This window comes from Phasianus colchicus, chromosome Z (genome assembly GCF_987193195.1).
Source record: "Phasianus colchicus chromosome Z, bPhaCol1.hap1.1, whole genome shotgun sequence".
Taxonomy (NCBI): Eukaryota; Metazoa; Chordata; class Aves; order Galliformes; family Phasianidae; genus Phasianus; species Phasianus colchicus.
This window is the reverse complement of record NC_143476.1, coordinates 20,171,496-20,182,843: the sequence shown is the minus strand read 5'-3', so window position 1 is coordinate 20,182,843 and position 11,348 is coordinate 20,171,496.

Here is an 11,348-nt window from a genome sequence, read left to right as displayed (position 1 = left end):
AATTAACCCACAATGTCAGGGTTAAAGAAAACCTCATGCCTTAAATCTCCCACAAATGAAGTTATGCATTAATAAACTTAGAAAAACTATATTATAACCAAGAACGTACTGTACCATATTTCTCTAACACAGTTCTTTAGTAACACTGTTCCATGATAAAGTAAAATCAAAATGCCTCCTTAGGACCCAGAGGTGATTCAGAGTATTCACTAATGATTACATTTGCAGTAAAGTCTGTTCCTGATCAGATGATTGTTAAAGAAGTAAGAAGGAAGAACTGAGTAAGAGGCAAAAAGAACCTGTGCACATAAAGTAAGGTAAGTAAGATGAGGTAAACTGCCTCATCTCAACTGTTTCTGAGCATAGCACTAATTGCTATAGAGCTGTACTTTCTTGTCACTCAATAGCCTACTACTGTCACTTCAGTAATTACTTTAATGGGATACAACTCTGAAAGCCAAAAACCCTGTCCCGTTTGTGGCCTGTCACCGGCAGATTTATTTTCACTTTTAGCGTAAAACTCCGGTGTTCAGTGACACATTTTTGAAGAGCTATGGAGTGAAAAAATAGAAGACTTCTGTCTGTTGTCCCAAGACCTCAGACAGGCTAAGCAAGCTTATTAACTTTATTCTTATGTAAAAACATCTTAAAAAATAAAATAAAATAAAATAAAATAAATTGCAAATTAGTCATGTTTGTTACATTTCTATACAGGCAGGCCCTTGAAAACTTCAGCCCCTCAGCTTCCCTGCTAACTCAGCAACCCAAAACTTTTGAATGCCTGTCACTTGAAGGATGTGGCACTGGTGTGTGACACCTTCACTGCTCCCACAGAGCCACTTAGGCCTACACGCATTGTGCTCAATAGAGCTTCATCTTGCTGCTGGGCCGGTGGGGACAGGCACTGCACGGAGCCCCACATCTCCCTGGCCTCTGAACAGTGCACCACTACCACAACAGCTTAACTTGTCAAGGAAAAAAAAAGGCAGGAGGCCTTTCTAACACGCTGCCACTGACACAGCATGTTTCAGATTTGAGTTCTGACAGAAAAAATAAACCCAAGCTTATAAGAAGCTTTATAAGGCTAGGATACTCTGTGAAGCAAGAAAAATGTCTTCCCTGTGAAGCAGCAGGCAAATTTAAAGCCAAGATTCTGAGGCTAATGCTTTAGAGGGGAAAAGGCATTTTGCACAGGCACACATTTCTTTCAAAAACAGGCTCTGCAACAGGGTTGAATTAGAAGCGTTAAAAATACCGTCGCCATCCCTTTCCCTCTGCAAAGAGAACAATAAGATTTAATAGTTACTGGTGTTTTCCGCTGCATCAGATGCTGACAGCTACAATTTTGCTTTCATTTTAATTTTCTGTTACCAATATGCTGATTTCAGCAAATGAAGTTCCTGCTTGAAGAAATAAACTCCCATTAGGAGTATAATTTTAAGGGGCCAGAAACTATTTATGCTCATATTGTTAGATCATGCAGCCACCACTGTGCAATTAATAATTTAGAAGCATTTGGGGGGAAAGAAGTCTCTAGTGCTCAATTTTATCTCAATTACTCTTTCTCTCATAATATCTTTTCTGGAAAGAAATTACTCACCCAAGTAGAATAAGGCACAAGTGCTTGAGAGAACAACAAATAAACACTTTAAATACCAGGTAGAAAAATCACAGAAGACTTTCTTTTTAACCAAAAATGAAATTTAGAGTCCTCTGAGGACGTCTGTATTAAAGAATTCTGCTCACCTAAAGTTACTTGAATCAGCAAAAAAATGAAAAGTTGAATGAAGTAGCCCATGAGGAGCTTCAACATTCAGTATTTAAAATGAAGTTCAGGTACCTCTAAGCTTCACTGCAGTTGGACATGTTAAGGGTCCCATTAGGTATCTCATTAAGTGGCTTGATTCTTCAAATTCTGCAGGCACAGGATTTCCAGCAGAGCTTCCTCTGGACGTTCTGAAGGTCATGCAGAATGAAACACTTGGTTCTTTCTACTCAGGTTCATGCTAAAACATATAATATGCTGGTCTGCAAAATAGCCTTCTCTTTCCAGCTACTACTGACGTTATGCAATATACTGAAGTAACATTGTTGTTCAGCCAAATACCAATAAACTTCATCAGCATAGCTTTCTAATGTGTTGTCGTGGCTTTGCCTCCTCACATCAAAAAGTAATGAATGTTACCCGTTTCTAATTCCATATGGAATGTGATGGATATTGCTAGTGTGCAAATCAAATTTAAAAATGGAAATGAAAGGAAAATATTTTGTCTGCCATAAACAACGTGAAGAAGTTATAAGACAAAATTAGCAACTATCACTCTCTGCTTTATTAATTTCAATATGAAAGTGAAGGACAATGAGATACATAATTAATGCATGAAGCAATCAAGCAATCCCTATAAACTGCTGCTGGAATCACAGGCCAATGAAGTATCAATTAAAGTAACCCGAAGAACAGTCTTCAAATAAACAACAACAACACTGTAGTCCATTCACTTTGTGTATAAAAAGATTTTAGACTTTTTCCACAGAGCACATGAGGATGCTATGGAGCCCTATATGTCAGCTGTATGATTTCAAAAGATCTATATTTGCAGAGACTGTGTATATACATACACACAAAATTGTACAAAACATAAAATGGAAGAATGTAACTAGGTCATCACTTTTAATCTAGTTTAGTTTGTTAATTCTTAAAAAAGAGGTAAATATTATTGTGCTTGAGTTGTGCTATTCTTTAGTATAATCAACTACATCAATCAGGTTGAAATGCACCTATTTCGGAATTGAATGCCAAACAAAAAAGTTTCACCAAACATTGAAATTGAAGAGTAATCTCCAAAAATAATACTTGTGCACAATTATATATATGCAAGATGCTACACATTTTGTCTACTCAACCCAGTGCACATTTTTTTCTGGATTTATGCCCGCAGCAAGTCTGTGTCTTCTTTCTAAGATCTCTGAAATTGACATCATTGTATCATAATCTTTATTAACAGATAATATATAATAATGCTTTCCTTCAGAGTAGGAAACTCCACTTGCAAAAAGCTAGTTAAACATAAAAACAGCTAACTGAAATGTGTGTCAGTCTTTTTCCCTCTGTATTAAATTGCACCATCCTGGGAATATATGCGTTGATCTGTTCATATTCTGTTCTTGAACAGCACAGGCTGGTGCTGGGACCGATGCTATTTAACATTTTTGTAGGTGACATGGACAGTTGGATCGAGAGCACTCTCAGCAAGTTTGCAGCTGCAAACTAAGCTGAATAGTGAAGTTGACAAGCTAGAGGCAAGGGAAGCTATCCAGAGGGGCCTGGACAGGCTTCAGATGTGGCCCATGCCAACCTCATGAAGTTCAAAAAGCCCAAGTACAAGTTCCTGCACCTGGGTCAGGGCAATCCCAAGCATAGACTCAGTAGAGACTTGGGTAGAGAATGGCTTAAGAGCAGCCCTGAGGAGAAGGATTTGGGGGTGTTGGTTGATGAAAGATTCAACATGAGCTGGCATTGTGCACTTGCAGCCCAGAAAGCCAACCATATCCTAGGCATCAGGAGGAACATGACCACGGATCAAAGGAGGTGATTCTGACCCTCTGCTCTGCTCTCGTGAGACCCCAGCATCTAGTTCTGGGGCCCCCAGCAGAAGAAGGACAGGGAGTTGTTGGAGCAGGGCCAGAGGAGGGCCACAGGAATGACCAGAAGGCTGGAGCACCTCCCCTATGAATACAGGAAGAGAGAGTTGGGGCTCATCAGCCTGGAGGAGAGAAGGCTGCAGTAGGAACTTATATATAGTACCTGAAGGGGGGCTACAGGATAGCTAGGAAGAACTTTTTATAAGGGCATGTAGTGACAGGACAAGGGGAAATGACTTTAAACTGGAAGAGGGGAGATTTAGACTAGATCTTAGGAAGAAATTATTTATTGTGAAAGTGGTGAGACACTGGAACAGGTTGCCCAGTGAGGTTGTGGATGTCCCCTCCCCAAAGGCGTTCAAGGCCAAGCTGGATGGGGCTTTGAGCAACCTAGTCTAGAGGGAGGTGTCCCTCCCTATAGCAGGGGAATTGGAACGAGGTGATCCTAAAGGTGCCTTCCAACCCAAACTCTATTTTTCCAACACAAATTCTATGATTCTATGATTCTATGGTTTACCTTCGTGGCCACTAGATATTTAATATGCTAAAACTTACATATGGACTTCAGGCTTGCCATTATTTGTGTATCTTTTTTATGCCAGATTATTGGCATATGTCCTGCTTCTAACAATCAGGACAGATGTTCTATTTGATCAAATTTGATCCAACTCACATCGGTTTCCATCACATTTTACTGTAAACACATTGTTCCTCTGTAGCTTAAGGTATTCAACATGCATATCTTATTCTGATACATTTTCTTGGGTAGTGCTAATATCTTCAAAAATATTCCAAGCTGTGAAAATAACAATTGCTCATTATTGTTTTTGAGATTTACAGAAATTTTAGTCAGAATTTCTCATGCTGTTCCAAGTAGTTTTATATTTCTTATTTTAATTAAGAGAGAGACATGAAAACAAAATTTATTTCTCAAGCAATGTATGCAGTTTTTAACAAAAGCCATCTTACCCAATACAGATATTGTTGCATGGGAAAGGGGGAAAAGGAAGGGAGAGGGAAGGGGAAGGGAGCAATAGACCATTCTATTCAACTGTGATAGTTGAACAGAAAGTGATAATCAATGGTAAAAATTATGCCTGTATGAAATCAAAGATCTATCTGAATTAAAACTAAGTGTATCAGAAATTTGTGTTCTCTTGGAAATTTTTAAATTATAGTTGCCTGGTTACTCTCAGTATTAGTTACTTAAAGCTTAAACTAGAAAACTGCATGTTGTCCTCCAGTTCCTAAGGAAACATCTTGGAAGAACGAAGTTGCTCTTTACAGGGTTCTTAAAATTCTCATTTTCTGGAAAAAAATGACAGCAACAAAAACCCTAACCAGACCAGAGTAAGACAAGAGAAGAGAGGTGTACGGCCACACAATAAAATAAACAAAAGTGATAACAGGTTTTCAAATAGAAACAAACGAGACCGTGAGCATAAGTATTAAAACAAAGCCAGTTTTTCTATGGACTTGCTCTACGCCCTCAGCATCATCTTCAGTACCGTCCCACTGGGCATCTGCAAGCAGCCATTACTCCTCCAGATCTACCGTACAATTGTCAGGCTGACCTCTAGCTTTTAAGAGAGACAGACAGCTGACTTGTAGCTTTGTGCATGGCAGCCAGCTATCAGTTCTGATGAAAGCTGATCAACTTTTCTGGAAGTTTAACATGTCTGTTGTGAAAAAGCAAACCTAGTTAACTGAAAAGGAAACTCCCCAGAATGTCAGATTAGCATATGTACATGAAAAATGCAGCCTTCCAATAGTGTAAATTACAGTTACATCAGGAAGTTAAACTTCCTAAAATTTCAAATTATTGTATCTTGTTACTTCTAGTTATCTTACTTCACATTGTAACATTCCCACAGTGTCAGATCTGTTTCTATCGTTTGTTTCCAGAAAGCTATGCCCCTATGCAATCAAGTACTGTACGTCCTTGTACTCCCTTAAGTACCAACTACTCATTTACAAAGCATTTCAAATGAAGGTCATTCACCTTGACTAAAACAAAATGCAACAGCAATGTAATCTTCTTTATCTCTTGTATGAGTCTCCTTCCGAGTGTCTCATTTTCAGCCCTCATTACTTTCGTCTCATTTCACATCTCCTGTTACAGCTGTTTTAGTGTGTTTATTTGCCAATATATTGCTGGAACTGCTTCAGTTCACTTATTGTAGGTAATTACCTCAGTGTTTTGGAGCCTTCATTATCTGTAGCCTGACAGTTTGCCATTCAAAGGAATGGCAACAGATGTCCGAGAAGCACAAAGCACAAAGGTGGAGATGTGAATTTGCATTAATTGGTGGTCTTTTCTAAGGGCGAATGTCTACATCTAGCTGATTAAAACATAAGAACCAAAACATTTTTATAAGGTGGCTAGGTAGGAGGAAAACCTATTTTCTCAACCCAGTTTGAATTTCTGTCATAGCTCAGTCATACCTTACAGATTTATAGGTTAACATCCTTTCAGTGCTACACCAACTGCCATCAACTACAACAAATCTTTCAAATTACCTGGGCATCTGGTTCTCCTTAAACAAATAGCAAAATCTACACTTCTTTCTTTTTTCTTTGTCTTTTTTTTTTTTTTTTTTTTTTTACACTAAGTGCTTCTGCTTTATTGTTTGTCTTTATTTCTAAGTAAGTTCTCCCCTCGCTTTGTTTCTTCAAAGATAATATCATAACAAAATAGAGGAGAACTGAGAAACATGCCTGCAGTTAGCCTAGCCATTATTAAGTACCTGACTGGAGTATCGAGGGAAGAATGGAGGGAATTACCGTCTCCATACTTAGCTTGAATTTTCTTTTCCTGGCTTGTATTTCAGCTCCACTCAAGGCAAGATTCCAAGCCATGCATACTCAGTACGAATGCTTAAATATTAATAACAATTAGAAAAGCTTCACATATGCTCCAGCACTTCTATTTTGTGCACTAAGTTATTCTGTGGGCTACAGAGGAGAGGTTGTATAGCCAGTTTCCAGCACTCATATTACTGAGATTTTGAAATGCATACACATGAGAAGGCAGCCCAAATTCATAAGAATCCTCTGTATAGCAGACTCATTCTTCTGTGTATATATGCTACCAGAACTCCACAGATAAAATGTATTTAACCTTTTTTTTATTTTTGCTACTAAGATACAAGATTGATTTACTTACTCTATATTTTGATAGGACTTCTCTAACCTAAAACTGAGGCTTCTTTACTGAGGATATTTTGTCTTTGGGGAAAAGAAATACAAGAATCCACAGAGAAATAGAGTTGCACAGAGTATTGTACAAATGTGTTAGAAAAAAAAAGATAAATCATAAACAGGCTTTTTCATATGTTTACCACAACAAGAAAGCCACTGTTAATGTAAGAAGTCATGCAGACAAAAGACAGCAGTCACACTCCCATTAGCAGAAAAAAAAAAAAAAAAAAAAAAAAAAAAAACCCGCTTATTTTATTTTCTGTTCTGCAGGTTTCTGTTCTGCTTTTGTTCGCTGAAACAGAGCCACCTAGTGGCGGAAAAAAAAAAATAAACTTGAAAAACTAGGTTTTTATATGCATATATGTTGTTTTTTTTTTTAATAGATACAAATATATATACGTTATATGTTATGTAAATATTTATATACATAAAAAAAAGACTACAGAAGTATTTCACACACATTCATTCCCAAACTGGAATACTACCCAAACCCAACCTTTTTAAGGATCTTTCAGAGATGAAAGATATTTTCTCATAGTTTTCAGTAAAATTCAGCAATTTTCTTAAATTTGTTTATCCGATCTAATTTTAATATTTTTTAGACCAGGAAGCAGTATAATGCCTGTTCTCACCCCCTCATTAATGGCCAGCAACTAATCATCAAGCGTGCAAAATCAGCTAGCAAGCTGCAGTACTCCTAAGGTTCCCATCTTTCTGCTCCTAATACATAAATAAATACTTTAAAGACATACTTGGGTTTACTCTGCTTGTGTTCTATCCACTCCGGATCATTTTTTCAAGTCCCTATAGTCATGTGAAGATAGACACTGAAAGTCAGGCGTGTGTAGAAAATATTGTATACATTTAGTTTTAAATAATGCTATGTAAGACAGTTACATAGAAAATAATATTCATATTTTCTGCTTTCTCAGTCAGTATTCATAAATCCAGAAAGAATGTTCTCCTTCCACTGCAATGAAATTCAGTGTGGTATACAAACACTCTGTAGAATTGTGCATATTCAAAGAATTAGCTTAGTTGAACAGAGTTCCAGCTTCCACTCTCCAAACATAGGCTGTGATTCTCTTATCCCTGTCCTTTCCCTGCTGAATAGAGAGTCTTAATTTTCAGATAAAAGGGAATGCAACACCAAAGTTTGGATCAGAAGTTCAGCCTTAAGCTACCATCACTCCGTTATAAGTCCCCTGGATTCCTATAATTACTAGCCTCCATTATGCCCTTGTGAACAGGAGATCCATTAATAATTTACAGACTGTTGAAAAATAAAAATTAAAAGTATATATCCTCCAGGCTGCTTTATGTGTTGCCCTAACCATAATGATAGCTCCGTTATCAGACCAAGCAAATCAGGCAAAGGAAAATATGAATGACTGAATAGTATGGTTATGTCTACCTACTGTCAGCAAAGAGGATATGATGCAACGGTGGACAGTAATACAACTTCTGCTTACAAACCTTTTTTTTCCTGAAAGTTTAGTTCTTATGCTTGGTTCTCAGTGTTTGGTTGCGAAAAGAAAAACAAGCAAACAGACAACTAGCTTAATGCAAAACTAAACATGTTATTTGTCACAGTGCCAAAGAGAAAACTGAAGATGCATCATTTAAATTTTTGAAGTGACACAGTTTGTAGCTAAGCAATTAGCAGAACTGCCAGTTCCAACCATACAGCGCGTCACAAAATTTCACATTCTTCTGTGATTCTTCACAGCTTGAATCAGTAAAATACTCTGTAAACCTGTCCTGTTTACTTAGCCAAAATAGAGAGTTAATTTTGTAGAGTTTTAGATGCTCTCAATTTCTCATTTCTCGAGGGAAAAAAAAAAAAAAAAAAAGAGTGCTGAAGCTTCTATGAAGGGGAAAAAAAAAAAAAAAAAAAGGCATGACTTTGTTAATGCGTGAAAATGCCAGATGGACTAGAGGAATATTCTGTCTGCTAGAATGCTGTGGCAAAGCACTGAAAGGTCAGAAATCCTTAAAAAGAAAAAAAAAAAGTTTGTCCTGGTACTATAAAGTCTACAAGTAACTCTTATACAGCTGTTTTCCATCTTAGGAAGAGCTTCATGACCATTTACAAGAAGAAAGTAAAGTAAGAAAAATTTAAAGAAACATTTTCAGTTGGGAATATCTATCATAGGGACTATTTTGCTGTAGCTTTAGTATGCTCACACAGAGAATTTTTAGTAAGATCATTTCACATGCTTTGAAAAATTTATTTTCAGAAATGCAGTGCATTTTCTCAAGTGAGAAAGAGTTGTGAACAGGTGGCTTTAAAGCTAAATACATCGAGAACAACTCTTCAGACTATTTCTGATATATGCCAGACCATCTATGAAAGAAAAGGTAGTTGAGAACAGTATGGAACAGAATAGTTCTGTTGGAAGGGATGTACAAAGAACAGTGAGACTAGCTGCCTAACTACTGCAGAGTATCCAAAAGTTAAAGCATATTACAGTGTCCAGATGCCATTAGAACACTGACAGGTTTGAGGCATGAACCTCCAACCTAGGAAGCTGTTCCTGCATTTGACCATTCTCACAGCATGGTAATTTCTCCTAATGCCCAGTATGAATCTACTCTGTTGCAGCTCTCTGCCATTTCCTTATGCTGTCATTGCTGACCAGGCAGCAAAGACCAACATCTCCTACACTCTTCTGCTGAGGGAGCTGCAAAGGGCAATGAGGTCCTCTTCTCCAGAATGGACAGCCCACTGCCCTAAGCCACTCCTCACAGGACACACCTTCCAGACCTTTTACCAGCTTTGTTGCCATTCTCTGCATGTTTTCAAGTACATTAACATCCTTAGCTATTGTGGACACCTGAAATGCATGCAGTATTCAAGGTGCAGCAGCACCAATACTAAATATAGCAGGAGAACCATCTCTTTTAATTGACTGTCTGTGCTGTATTCAATGCATTCCAAAATGCACTTTGCCTTCTTGGCATCCAGAGCACACTGCTGGCTTTCTCTAAGCTGCTGCTGAGTTGCTCTCCAGCCACTCATCTTCTTTTTAGTGCCTTTGCCTGGCACTGATCTGTCCCAGCTATCATTTTTCTTTCCAGAACTTCATGCTTTTGCTGATCACCCAGTGCTCCGATCTACCTAGACTCCTCTGAAAGGCCCAGAGAGGGACAGCACCACTTAGTCTATCTTGCTGATGATGCACTCCACCCCTACATCCAGGTCATTAATGAACATTTCAAACAGGACTAGCTCTAGAACTGAGCACTAGGAAACGCAGCTAGTGACCGATCACCAGCCAGATGTAGCCTTGTTCACTACAACCTTCTGAGCTCTACTGCTGAGCCAGTTCATCACTCAACATAGCACGTTCTGTTCATCTCACAGTTGAATAATCTGTCCAGAAGAATGCTGTGGCAGAAAGTGTCAAAGGCCATACTAAAATCCATAAAGATTATATTCACTGCCTTCCCTTCCTCACTAAGCAAGTGACCTTAACACAGAAGGAGATCGAATTACTAAGAGGACTTACCCTTCCTGAACACATATTGACTATACATGATAACAGCTGTCTCCTCTACATGGCTTTCAACAGCATGCAGAATAATCGTTTCCATAACTTTTCCACAGATGGAGATCACATATAGGTCTGTAGTTTGGTCTTCTCTCACCCTATATATAGAAGAATATAACATTGGCCAGCCTCTGTTCAGCAGAGACCTCTGCAGACTCCTGCCCAGCTATAACATCTGCTAATTCCTTCAGCACTGTGAGGTGAGTTCTGCCAAGCTGCACTGGCTTAGGCATATTCAGCTGGTTTCCTTACAATTTCAGTAGCCACAGATGAGAAGTCACTACTCCCACAGTCATGGCCTTCCTGCTCAGAGAACCAGGCAACACAAGAGCTATCATTAATATTAAAAAAAAAAAAGAGAGACAAAAAGCATATGTTTTTCATTTACATATACAGCAGCATTTGTTTCCACCAAATAAGAGACCTGAAGATCTAAATTAATGTCCCAGAAAATGTAAACTATTTGTGGTTGTTTTTAGTGTGAAAACATCAACGATAGAATGAAAATTACCTACTTTCTATGAGAGAACAGACTTTTGTCCTCAGTGATCAGTTTACAGTCAATTTTCAAATCTGTAGCATACTCTAACAAAGGTTTCCTGTTATAGGAAAGGAGGAATAATCCTGGAAGATCTTAGTACTCTTCCAAATTTATAGGTAATCTGTCAAATAGAAAATTGCACTTCTGAAGTCAACACCTAAAATCTGTATTTTTTTCATTGTACTTTGCTAGTATCGCATAACATTGTGGAGTTCTATCCTGTAACAAGCAAGCAGCACATTATAACGTTATAAGAAGAAACAGAATGCCAAAACTTTACTGTTGTCTTAGATTATCAAAGAGCTACAACAGAAGTAAAATTGGCTGCTGTGAATAAGTAGGCTATACTTAAAAACTTTTTAGAAATGTATAAAAACACTATTAGTCATGAAAGTAACAGACCCCAAGAA